Source organism: Corythoichthys intestinalis, chromosome 21 (assembly GCF_030265065.1).
Source record: "Corythoichthys intestinalis isolate RoL2023-P3 chromosome 21, ASM3026506v1, whole genome shotgun sequence".
NCBI lineage: Eukaryota > Metazoa > Chordata > Actinopteri > Syngnathiformes > Syngnathidae > Corythoichthys > Corythoichthys intestinalis.
The window spans coordinates 15,380,323-15,393,866 of NC_080415.1; positions in this window are offsets into that span (position 1 = coordinate 15,380,323).

The following is a 13,544-nucleotide window of genomic DNA, read 5'->3' on the forward strand; positions in this document are numbered from 1 at the left end:
ACGATACTACGGTAGATATCACATATATACAGAACTAGATGCAAATGACATTAGCATGCATTAGCAACATGTATAAAGAACTAGACGCGTTAGTAAACAGCCACCATCTTGAAGCAGTAGACTTCTCAGGAAGGCTCTGTTGTAGAGAACGTTCCGAGCGAACCTAAGTAACTTTTTATCTAAAATGCTCCTAAATCGGCAAAACTTAACTTAAATCTATCTTTGAATAATGAAACAGTTTTAAAACTTACACATATCGAAAGTAGACAGAAGGGAACTAATGCAATAACGGGAGCAATTTTAACAACTTTAATGGTTGATTGACAACATTAAATGACTTCCACACAGAGCAAAGGTTACTATCTAGTTATCGCAATATCCGCAATACCACTGTGTCTAGTTTAATTTAGGGTAAAGAATTGGGCTAGGGCCAGTTGTCCCAAAAACCCTTTGAACTTCACATTGTGTGACCTATTTTTATTTTTATTTTTTTTTTTTTTTAGAAAAAAAACATGAAAATTATCACCAGTTACTTTGCAAAGTAGCTAACTACTCTTACATTCAGGTAACTGAGTTACTAACGCAATTACTTTTTGGTAGATGTAATTTGTAACTGTAATGAATTACTTTTTTAAAGTAAGTTTAACAACACTGGTAGCAACATATTACATGTACTCCATTACATTTACAGAATAATGTACTTCTAAGAGTAGTTTTACGAAGCTACACTTTTTACTTTTACCTGAGTAGATTTGTGAAGAAAAAAACTCTACTCTTACTCCGCTGCTTTGGGCTACACAACAAACATTACATTTTCCTCTTTATTTTACATATTAGACTTATTATTTCTTTGGCCAGCGATGCCAAGATTAGAGACGTGGCTGGTGTATTACCGGAGTAGCCCTCCCGATTTCACCAATGAGATGTTGCAACAATAATCACATGACTCCATTATACCAATCAGACACAAGCTTGCCATTCTATGTTCACGCCAGTCTGTTCAATCATGCGGTGTCTTTCAAGCACCGTAAGAAATTACGTATTTGATATAGAGTGCTTCCCTCAACATGACTCAAAAGCACGGCTTTTAATCTCTCTCCCAGTTTTTATTTGGCACCGATTGACCACAGAAACTGGAGATATGATCCTTATAATTTCAAAATAGTAATTATGAAGGAACTTTTGACTATTCAAAGTAGAAACTATTTCTCCACCAGAGGGCAGTCATGCTCTTTGGACGAATAATGCTTCATTTATGTACCGTATTGGCCCAAATATAAGACGGCCCTGATTATAGGATTCTATTGTGATAAAACAACAAAATTGCAATAACTGTATTAACCAAACAAATCTGAATAAGGAAAAACACTGCAATAAAATAATGCCAACTGGTTAAACTTGCGAGTAGCTGAAATCTGTCATGACAGAACATCGCTTCAATCATATCTGGCGCCATCTAGTGTCGTGAATGGGTATAATGTCTAGACCGCAAATATAAGACGACCCCCTCTTTTTCAGTGTTATTTCAATGCAAAAAACACCGTCTTATATTCGGGCCAATACGGTAATTTTATTTTTCTCTCGTTGGAATTCAATGTTTTTTTGTTTTTTTTTTGGGTATTTCTTTGGCTTAGTGTGGTTATGTAATAGGTTATTGTACAGTATCATTTTAACAACAGACCATATAGATAACTTTGTGCTCAGATAAAAAAATACCATTGTTAAAAAAAAAAATTCCAACAAAAATATAAGCAGTTACTCAAAATGTTACTCATTACTTGAGTATTATTTCCCCTGGATACCTTTTTTACTTGTAGTTGAGTACATTTTTTGAATGACTACTTTTACTTGAGTAATATTATTTTGAAGTAATACTACTCTTACTTGAGTAAAACTTTTGGCTAGTCTACCCAACTCTGGCGGTAAGCTAGTTAGCGATTATGCTAATCGGTGTCTTAAGTATCTTTTGTGTTTTGGAGAAGCATATTAGCAGTTGAGTTATTGTTATATAGTAAAGTTGTCTCATTTCTTTTTATAAAGAAAATATACACATAAACCCATTCATATAACATCTTAGAGTTTACTTAGTTTCAACACAAACTCTCATTCAAACTGTAAATTGTCATACGAGAGTGTGCTTTGAAATTGGATTTGAATTGTATTAATGAACAATTGTTTGATGAAGAAAATGTATTAAATAGTCTGCCACCTCCTCAATCGATTTCGTTGTTCAGTCAGTTTGAAGAAAATAAATGAGTCGTTGACACAATTTATATCCGCACTTTGCCCACAATAAAAAAAGTCATTTTTTTTATTTGAATGAATAGGACTTTTGTCTGATTTGTGTACTGAGAAATTATTTTTCTATTCATGTACATACATAATGACGCCTTACGTCATTCATGTACACTCAGCACCTTCATTAAAAACGTTTTATTTACATCAAACAGTACAATTGTAGGCCATAGTTAAGTCAGAAGCTATAATAGAATACTATTTTTGAAAGGAATAGTCAACCAGTTTGTCTTCATTGTTACTTACAACATGCCTAAAACATCTTCGAGTTAAATTGTGAAGGTAATTGGGGAAAAAATTGTGAAGGTAATTGGGGGAAAAAAAAAAAAAGACAAATAGCCGACTGATCGTTATTATAAAAATAGTTATTTCCAGCCCTAGTTTCTTTGAACTTGCACAACTATGTGGGATTAAAAGCAGTCTTATTTTTATTTGTGCATCTTGAGAGATTTACAGTGGCCTTTTCTCTTTTTAATTTTTTCATTTAACCCTTTCAAGGACAGTGGTCACTACAGTGGACATTTATTCAAAAGTTGCTTTCTTCTGTAATAGGGAGGTCGCTGGAGATAAAAGATTTGATCATTGATTCCTAGAAGTGGGACTAATTTTGCAGGTCACAGAGTATGTTTTGTGATCGTAAAAGAAGGTAATTAATATTAAAAACATTTATTGGTATTAGCACCCATTTTCAAGATAAAATGCGAGGTCACAAGCGATTTATAGGACAAAACAAAAAATGGATAAATAAAATTTCCTTGAGCAAAATACACACGTCAATTGTTTTTTAAATGACAAATTGTTTTATTTTGTTTTTAAAAGTTTTTATTTTTTTCATTTTTTTGTATTTTAAATTCTCTTTTTTAAATTCTCTTTTTATTATGTATGAGCTTTTTTTTTTTTTTTAATTATTATTATTTTATTTATTCCCATTTAAATATTTTTTTCTTTCAGAATGTATCTTACAATTAATTACTTGAATAACTTTAAATGTATTTACAAAAAGCTTGTTTTTCCTATACAAATGTCAAGTTGCTTTACAGTTTGATTTTTATCCATTTTATAATCTGCAAGATTTTATTTTTTTGCAATTTTGATGGGATTCACTCTTTTTTTGGCATAACATTTAGTGCTTTTACAGTAATTTCATACTTGGGCAACTTGTTAGGTTTTGTGTTGGTTTTCCTCTAGTGTGACTTGTCCCTGTGATTGCCCATTGATTTCACCTGTTGTGCCTGCTCCTAGTGTATCCTCCAACTTGCATCCTCCTGTGCTCACCTGTTCCTCATTGTGTCGTTACCCCTTGTCTGTGTGTGTATATAAGCTCCCAGTTCCTTTTCACTCCTTGTTGCGTCATTGTCAATGTCCATGTCAAGTTCTGGTCAGCAGTATTCGTGTCTATCTAAGCCCGCATATTCCAAGAGAGTTTTTTGATACCCAGTCTTTTGTTTGTAACAGTTTTGTTTGCTTCTGTACTTTCTTTGGATTATCACAGACTTTGTTTTGCACTTTGTTTTTCGTTGGCTTTAATTGAAGCCCTTCTTTGCACCGTTCATCTGCCTCACCTCCCTTTTCCTGCATTTGGGTCCATACCACCTGCATGCCTGCAAACCCTGACACAACTGCTGGAGGGTTTATTTTCAGTCAAACTTTTGGGGGGTTTCATGAATGTCTGCACAGTTTTAGGTTTTCATTTATTTATTTACTAATTTTTACAGTAGTCTTATTTTAAATGGCTCAAATTTTTACAGGAAAAATTAAGTCAGGAATTCAAAAGGCGTCACCTAGTTTTTCTCCTCGCCCCAATCTCTCACCCGGCGGTCCGAGCCCAATCTCGCCTGGTGTAAACAGGAAAGCTTGTGAACGGACTTGGAGCACCTCCATTTAAAACGCAAGCGGTCGTCCGCGTGTTTATAGTCCTATATTCCTACCGTCTTTGATCATCACACCCCATCTGGCGAGGGCGAACGATTTGCATGGCACTCTTTCTGCTGAAGATGCTGACTTTGACAGTTGCACGTGCTAAATGCTAAACGTGCGGCCCGCCGCAAGAAGGGCGCGCCGACCTTCGCAATCGCAAAATGCCATCGATGGACGGCGCGTTTGCTTACTTTCAATGTTCCTGTGATTAGTCCAGGAAATGGATGATTATAATTTGGGCTAAATATTTAATGTTCCCATTATTTGAGCGGGAGTACGTCATGGCCAGCCCACCGCGCGTACAATAATAACACCGTGCTGCTTTCCCACAGTGAGGCTGCACACACATATACACAGACCACCGGTATAGGGCACATACCTGAAAACATTAAATAGGGCATATACTTATCATCCTCATATTGTGTAATCAAGTTGTCAGTGTTAGTCTCAGTAGCGCCCACCCAGATTATTATTTTTTTAATTCAGCGCTCGATGTCAGTTTCACTTAGCAACATGAAATTTTCCCTTTCTTAGGGGACAATAAACAATAAACTTGAACTGATTTGGTAAGCATGCATATAATGAGTTCACTTACAAAAATGCCTGAAGAAGCCGTGTCTGGAAAACCACTGTCAATCCTCCATTTTGGGTAGAATTGGTCATCACCAGTGTTGTCACAGATTACCTGAAAAAGTAATAGTAACACTTTACGATAAGGGTCCCTTAATTAACATTAGTTCATGCATTTTTAGACAATAACTCATGTTTAAGTAACATGACAATAATTCATTTAATCCCTTATTTAACATTTAATAATATGTTAATTAACATGAGTTAATGTATTAAGTCAGTGCTTCTCAGTTATTTTCTGTTACGCCCCCCCAAGGAAGACATAAATTTTTCGCGCCCCCCCAAACTCTGCCGCCACTGTAAATAGTATCATTTGTCTATAATATTACTATTATAAGTACGCCTCTGCCTCACATTGTGTCCTTTTTTTTCCTATTAGAGAAGATAACGGAGATCAACTTATAAAGTATAACTTTATCAACATTGTTTTGTTTGTAACAGAAAAGACTTAGCGCGCATCAATTTGCCTGAATTAAAAAAAATAAAATAAAATAAAAAAGTCGCATCCAAACTGTAAAAATACACTCAAGGTACATTTTTGACCATTTGATACTGAAAAATAAAATCAGTAAATAATAACAAATTCAAATTGATCAGAAACATTAACTGATGAGGACAATATGCCCAAAACATTTACCGAAAAAACAAAACTGAATAAAAGGGGGAAAAAAAAGAGTGTCTTTGGACAGAAGGACAGTTTTTATTTTCGCTGCTCGCTGCTCACAGTATCACCTCCAGTTTGCAATGGTGTGGGGTTATTTTGCACTGAGCATGCTAACAGTGCTCACTGGTTGACTGATATAACACTGACAAAGCAGGATGATTGTTGGCAATATTCGGCACGTTTTCGCTGAAAAACAACCAAGCGGCTTATCAATGAAATTGGGGTCTAATGTCTTTAAGTGGCGTCTTAATTGATTTGGCTTCCGGCTGTCCGCTATAATCATTGTTAGACACAGTAAACAGTGGTCTTTCCTCATCTACCACTGACCACTGTCAATGCTAAAAGGCAAACAGCCCGAAAAAAGCGCATTCTCCGCGGCCGAGGGAGAACCGTAGGTGAGGGCAGTCGTCGTGACGATCCCAAGCCTAAAACTGTACTTCTCGGGTGGACATGTGAGAATCGGAGAAGACGGTGGGTCGCTGCGTGAGTCCGGCTGGAAAACGGCTTTCGACAACGGCGCACAGCTCTTCATATCCCTCTTCTGTGTGCTCTTGCTTACTTCAAAAATACTGCGCGCACTTTGAAAATGAGAGCGCCACTGCCACCAGCTGAGTGGATGTGCAAGTACACTTTATTCTAGTACGGCAAAAAAAAAAAAAAAAAAAATGTTCCCCGAGGTCACATGCGCCACCTCTGGCATCGCTCTGCGCCCCACTATTTGAGAAGTACTGCATTAAGTTAATGCATTAGTTAATGCATTTTAAGACAATAATGTTTAACATTACAATAATTGATATAATCCTTTTAACTAACATTTATTAATATATGATTATTATTATTAGTAGTATTATGTTTTTGGGTCAAAAATTTAATTGATTATTATTATTGATTTGATTAATTAATAATTGGTCGGTGAAGAAAACAAGTTTTGACATGGTTATGGTGTCCTGAAAAAAGGCACCCAACCAGGCCATTGTGAACAATTTTTTCTTAGAAATATAAAGGCCACATGAAAGGCATACAAAATCGGACAAAATAGGCCCAGACCTTAAAGGGTTAAGACCCAAGTAACTGTTTTGGTCTGTAATTTTTTTTTTTTACACTTCAGACCCTAAACCCTTTGTAGGGCAAGTGACTTTTTTTAGTCATGTAAAAAAAAAAAAAAAAAATAATAATAATAATAATATCAACTATTATGATTTTAGATTAGTAAAAATTGTTGTTTTATATATGGCGGAAAACACTCAGGTGACTTGAAGTTCCGCTCTGAGACCCCCCAATTTGGCCACATTTAAAAATTGTCAGATATGCATGTGTGAAACATCATTGGAAAGCTAAAAAACTCAATTATGGGGGGGAGGAGAAAAATTTTGAACTGGAGGGCATTTAAAAAAAAAAAAAAAAAAAATCATGTTTTTTAAACAGCAAAACTCCATCTGGACGTGAGAGCACACGAGAGCAGAATTACAGACGCCATGACTTTATCGAGATATTATCACGTACTTACCTTGTTTCGATCCCAAAAACTCCATGTAGTATGTATCACCGAGTGTCAAGACACAGCTGTGAATGGCCACAGCTGGATTTTTGGGGGATTTTATGGGTGGAACACGGTAATATAACAAGGGTCGCGATGCATAAATCGCAGACATCATCAAGGAGTGGTCGAGATTTTCTTTTTCATATATTTTACCCTTTTAAAGGTTTTTTTTTTTTGTTTTTTTTTTGGGGGGGGATCGATTTTTTTATCATCTAACATATCGAAGAAAATGCGACAGTAACAAAAAAAATACAATTAAGTCAGTGCTTCTCAATTATTTTCTGTTACGCCCCCCACAGGAAGACGTAAACGTTCCGCGCCCCTCCAACTCTCTGCCGCCACTGTAAATATAGTGTATTATCATTTGTATATAAAATTGTTATTATTATAAGTACAACTCTGCATAACATTGTGTTCTTTTTAATATCAAAGAAAAAAGTAATGTACTGTAGATGAACTGAAAATAAAGTGTAAAAAAATCCATTCTGTAAAACTACACTCAAGATAAATTTTTTGACTGTTTGATACTGAAAAATAAAATGTAATAAAATCAATAAATAATAATAAATTCAAATTGATGAGCAACATTAACTAGTGATGACAATATGTCAAACAATTAGACCAAAAAACAAAAATTAATAGACCAAAACGACAGTGTCATTGGACAGAGGGACAGTTTTTATTTCTGCTGCAGGCAGGATCAGCCCCTTTGCTATGGTGTGGGGTTATTTCGCACTGAGGAACTTAATATGCCACCTTATATGATGCTGACAGTGCTCGCTGGTTTACTGATGTAACTGACAAAGTGGGAGGATTGTTGGCAATATTTGTCACTCGCTGAAAAAAAAATCCTGCTGACCGCTGCAAACATTTTTAGACAAAGTAAAAAGACTGGTCTTTCCTCCTCTCTCACTACTAAAAGTACTAAAAGTCAAAGCTAAATGCTCGTACACTTCGTCATATTTCCTTGTCTTAGCTGTTCATATCTCCAGTGCTCTTTGCTGTGTACTTTTGTTTGGTTCAAAAATACTGCACACACACTGGAAAAAAAAAATGAGAGCGGCACTGCCACTCACTGAGTGGATGTGCAATTACACTTTATTCTGGTACAGCAAAAATGTTTGTTCCCCAAGGTCATATGCGCCACCCCCAGCATCGCTCCGCGCCCCCCTTGGGGGGCCCGCCCCACTATTTGAGAAGATATTTTAGTGATTATCAGTAAATATATAAATGAATAGAATGTTAATTAAAAAACTAAATTACTGGAAATAAAAGGAATTAAAACACAAATACACACAGGTTACTCCCAAAGTAACACTCTAAAGATGACTTTTTTTTTTTTTCATCGTATTCAACTCATTGTACGCCTTTCATTGTGTTAGACGTCTAATTCAATTAAACCGAGAAGACTGACTGTGAACGTTTCAGTGCCATTGACGATGCTAGACGTCCAATCCATTTTGACTGGGAGGGAATGTTCCCCCCTCCCAGTCAAAATGGATTTTTGTGGCACTTTCCTAAAAATATGTCCAATCCATTTTGACTGGGAAGGAATGTTCGCCCCTCTCAGTCAAAATCGATTGGACGTCTTGCGCTGTCAATGGCAGCCAATGAGTTAAAAATTGTGCCATGTATTACAGGGTTAAATGGGATCCTTTAAAATAGCAACACAAAATTGAGGTGGAATTTTCATAGACCAGTGAACAAGTCTTAAGAATGGTAAATGGTGTTATACTTGTATAGCGCTTTTCCACCTTTCAAGGCTCTCAAAGCGCTTTACACTACATCGCTGTCCACCTACTGGTGACGGCACCAAGAGCAATGTAGGATTCAGTATCTTGCTCAAGGATACTTAGCCGAGTTTGTCAAGTTCAAAAATAGATCCTTAGGTAGACATTGTAAAATTACCCAAAAATAAGGAGAGAAGACACTCAGTTTTCTTGGCCAAGGAGAGCAAAAGAGTGACTAGTGACAGTCACCAAAATTGATCTAAAGAAAAATCCTCCTTGGTATTTTTATTTAGGGGTTTGTCCTAATACAAAATGGATGCCGCCCTGAGGGAGGGGGAAGCAAGCTGGAGACACCCATGTGATTTTGATTGGATATGTGTGTGCATGTAGGTGGAACTAAGTGAGTAGACGTGTGTAAGCAAAGGCTCATGTAAACAATCATGTAAACAGTCAAAATGACCCAGACACTTCAGTTATGCAACACTGCGGCCATGGAAGATGTCCTCGGATGGAAAATTGTCCTCGAAGGTCGAGACGAAAGTCCAGACGCCAGGTGCTGAAGATGTCTCGGAAGGTCTAGTTACACAATGATGCGGCCATGAAGCAAGGCAGTTGTCATTCCGACCCTCTTTTACTCTTTGTAACACTTAAGCATTATACTACAACCTAGTATAGCCAGCAATAATCATTTACTGGTTATATCAATAAGAAAAATATGGCAATATGTATTATTTATGGTATATATGAGCACAAGCAAACATTCAATCAATTAATCAAGCAAATATTTAATAAATCAAACCTCGATAATTACCTCAACAGAGTTCATCAGGGGAGAGAATCAAACCCACATCCTCTGGGTGGGGGGACAACTACTCTACCACTGAGCCACGCCACCCCGAAGAAAACGATTTCTAGCAGCCATTTTAGGATAATTTTGGCTGTTTCCAAGGTCCTTGAATATCTTGGAAAATTCAATCCTCAATTTTACAAATAGACCTGAAGGTTGCTAGCTATCAATATCATGAGTAAACACAAGAAAAGTTTCAAAATTCCATGCTCAAAAAGAGATCATTGTTCCTGGAAATGGCAATTTTAGGGTAATTTTGGTTGTTTCAGTGGGTCTTTTGATATTTTTTTTTTTTTGTAGTCTTAAATACAGCTTTCCATAGCAATATGAAATCAAGCAGGCCTGCAAATCACAAGTACACCCACAAAAACAGTTGTAAATCCCTGGAACGACACTGTCGGCTTCCCATTTTGGTCTAAAATAGCTATTTTTTTTAAAAGTAATTTTTCATTTCCAGTGTTTCTTTGAATCCTGTATTTTGAAAATGTTGGCCCTGAAGCCAGTGAACAACACAAGTACAAATAAGTCTGCATTTTCTCTTACAGCACTGCTTCCAATTTCTCACAATGATTATCAGCAAAAAAAAAACAAAAACTGACAGATATCACATCATTAATATTTTGTTCACAATCTGGGCTCCGTAATCCACGGAACATCGCCGCTTGCAGTCCCCCCCACTCAGCTGAAAGCGTCCATGTTTCTCTCATGGATCCGAATGCAACATCTGTTTCTCGGCACTTTGTGGCGCACATGTGGTCTCTTAACCTTAACAAAGACGTCTTCATGTGGTTGACCATTTATTTTCCCAGCCAGCAAAGCAGCACATTCGTGCCATATTTTCTAATCAAACCAAAATGCTCCAAAACGTCCTTTTTGTCTGATGTGAGGGAAACCACATGAAGATCCATGTGAAGCTCTTTTAATTCCCTGAGTAAACTCAGGTGGAACTCGGCGACGTTGGCCAGCGGAGCCACGTCGTCTCCCGGCTCTCTGGGATTAACGACTGCGCCGCAGCCGCAGCGAGCATGTCAGCATTTTGTTGTGTGCGCTGTCGAATGGTCACAGGGATTCCCGCTGTGCTCCTGAGGCTTAAAAAAAAAACAAAAAAAAAACTCCAGATTCCTGCCTGTGCATCAACTGGGATGTGAAATGGTCCAGAGGCGATAGACACAAGAGACTACTTACTCATGATCAAAATATTGGTTCACATCCACATTGGGGAAGTGCAAAAAATATTTTTATGAGCGTAAAACATGTTACTTTTTAGGAAAGTGCAACAAAAATATATCCTTTCAGGAAAGGTCTTCAGAAAACCATCAATATTGTTTCTTCTTTTTAAGAAAGTGTAACCTTAATAATTTGTCTACTTTTTAGGGGGTTGCTTTTTAGGACAGTAGAAGGTCAATATTAAGTTGTCTTTTTTGAAAGTGCAACAAATTTTCTTTTTCGGGAAGTGAAACATCTGTTTTTCCTTTTTACAAAAGTGAAAAATATACAGTGGTACCTCTACTTACGAAATTAATTGGTTCTGGAACAGTGTTGTTTTCATCAACGATGACGATAACGAAAATATTGCGTTGATGAACAATTTTTTCGTGACGATTAAGGTTGGGCATGGTTTGAATGGTTCCGGTTCCTATTCCTATCCGGTTCCAAATGATTCTCGATTCAGATTCTTTTTATAGGCTGGGTAAAAAAAAATTGCATAGTTTATATTAATTTCTTAACTTCTCGATTATTTTTTAAATCATATGAACTTTCCATTAACTATGAATTTCTCACAGGGCTAATTTTAACTTGTATATACTGTAAATATCAGTCTTTGAACTTGAATATGATGAAGTTTCTTTCCACCGGAGTGCACTTTCCCAAAGATATTTATTCTTCAAATGCTCACGGAGAAAACATTTACACATATTTCTTTTGCCTATGTTTTAGAGTGTCTTATGCTGCAGGCATTATTACATGTTATTGCGCTCCCACTTATAGGCTAACCTGGTGCAGAATATCAAACAAACAAACAAAAACAACTTGTAAAACCCAGTCCAGATTAGCATATGAGAAAGCGAGAAAAAGTCTCAAATATTACGTAGGGGTAAGGTAGCTCTGAGCCGCTACACACTTTACATACATGTACCTTAGCTGTGAGCTGCGACAACGCATTACTGTACTACTACAGTACTGTATATAAGTATATATAGTATATAGTATAATTATATCTTTTATATATATATATAAGGCCAATAGGTATTATCGTCCAAAACACTAAGACGAAGATTAAAATGGCGGAAAAAAACAACACTGTAACATACATACGATTTTTCACATGAACGTTGCCTCAGTGGATTTTACAATTCGACACGAGGCTCATTAATGTCATGCGTGAAACAACTTCATCCGTAGCAGCAGCTTTAATAACACATCCTGACAACTGTGTTAGTGTGTGTTGTGACTTGCTATTTACAGAACGGCTGTAATGAGTGGACGACTGATAGTAATCTGCACGTCCTGGCCTGCGGCCAGTCTGAGCCCTGAGACGCGCGAGTCAGACTGCCGTGCAATAGTCGCGCAAGTTCTGCAGTACCGTATGAAGACACCACACTAAGTAGACGTAGGATTCCCTATGAGAGGCATTGTCCTTATGTTTCATATTCAACCAAGATGTCTCCATTTTGCGACCGGAAGAAAGTCTAGGTCTGGAACGCTGTAGTGGCTTGGCTGGGCCAGACGCCAAAGCAGCCCCGAGGACTGGACAAACTATGGCAAGCAAGGCCCTAGTTACAGAGCAGATCATTTGTTTACGCCAGCGCAAGCGATAATATCGCACCGCCGCCATCTTGTTTGGAACACAGCCACGAAAAACAAAAAGCTACGGGTTGAGAGGAAATCTTTGGGGTCTGACAAATACCTGGAAAACAGTTGCTATCAGCAGACACAACAATAAACATGGAAAGACTGCTGTCGGAACTTGAAAAGTCAATTGTGCGAATTAACCAGATCTACTTGACTAATGTATATAAATTAGGGCTGTCAAACTATTAAAGTTTTTAATCGAGTTAATTACAGCTTAAAAATTAATTAATCGTAATTAATCGCAATTCAAACCGTCTATAAAATATGCCATATTTTTCTGTAAATTATATATATATATTCTGTAAAATAAATTGTTGGAATGGAAAGATAAGACACAAGATGGATATATACATTCAACATACGGTACATAAGGACTGTAGTGGGCATTTCACTCTACTTTCATTTAAATCTGTCTATGCTGTCCTCACTCCGAAGCGTCTACTTTTTCCAAAGCTAGACAGCTAGTGAACGACGCCTTAATAATTCTTCTTCCTTTTTCATCTAATTTATTAATAAAATGGTCTCAAACCATTGTCCTCTTTAGACCGTCGTAAAACTACAAAATAAAAGTACACAAGCATTGCATTAGCAACAACGTTAGCTTAGCACGCTATACAGGTTCACTAAACATAAACAAAAAGCGTCTCATACAAAAAATATAACATTTCGCTTACTAACATAATATGTACATTCTTTACAACAACCATACTTACGGACAAATCTTGTCCAAGGATCATATAAGCACAACATTATCAGCCCGAGACGTCGTGCAGCCATAATGAACTGGTAAGAAAACAATAAACCATGTCGCAAAGCGACCACAAGAGTTCGCTGTTGGACATCATAAAAAGCCTTGCTGTAAAACTTACCAAAAGGCAGAATACTTTCTGAGCGGGACATGTGCGTTAATTGCGTCAAATATTTTAACGTGATTATTTAAAATATTAATTACCGCGCGTTAACGCGATAATTTTTACAGCCCTAATATAAGTATATTAGCAGAATGGCTCGGCGTAATGTGAACGCAATACAACTGAATGGGGAGATGCAGATGTAATGTAGTAAGAG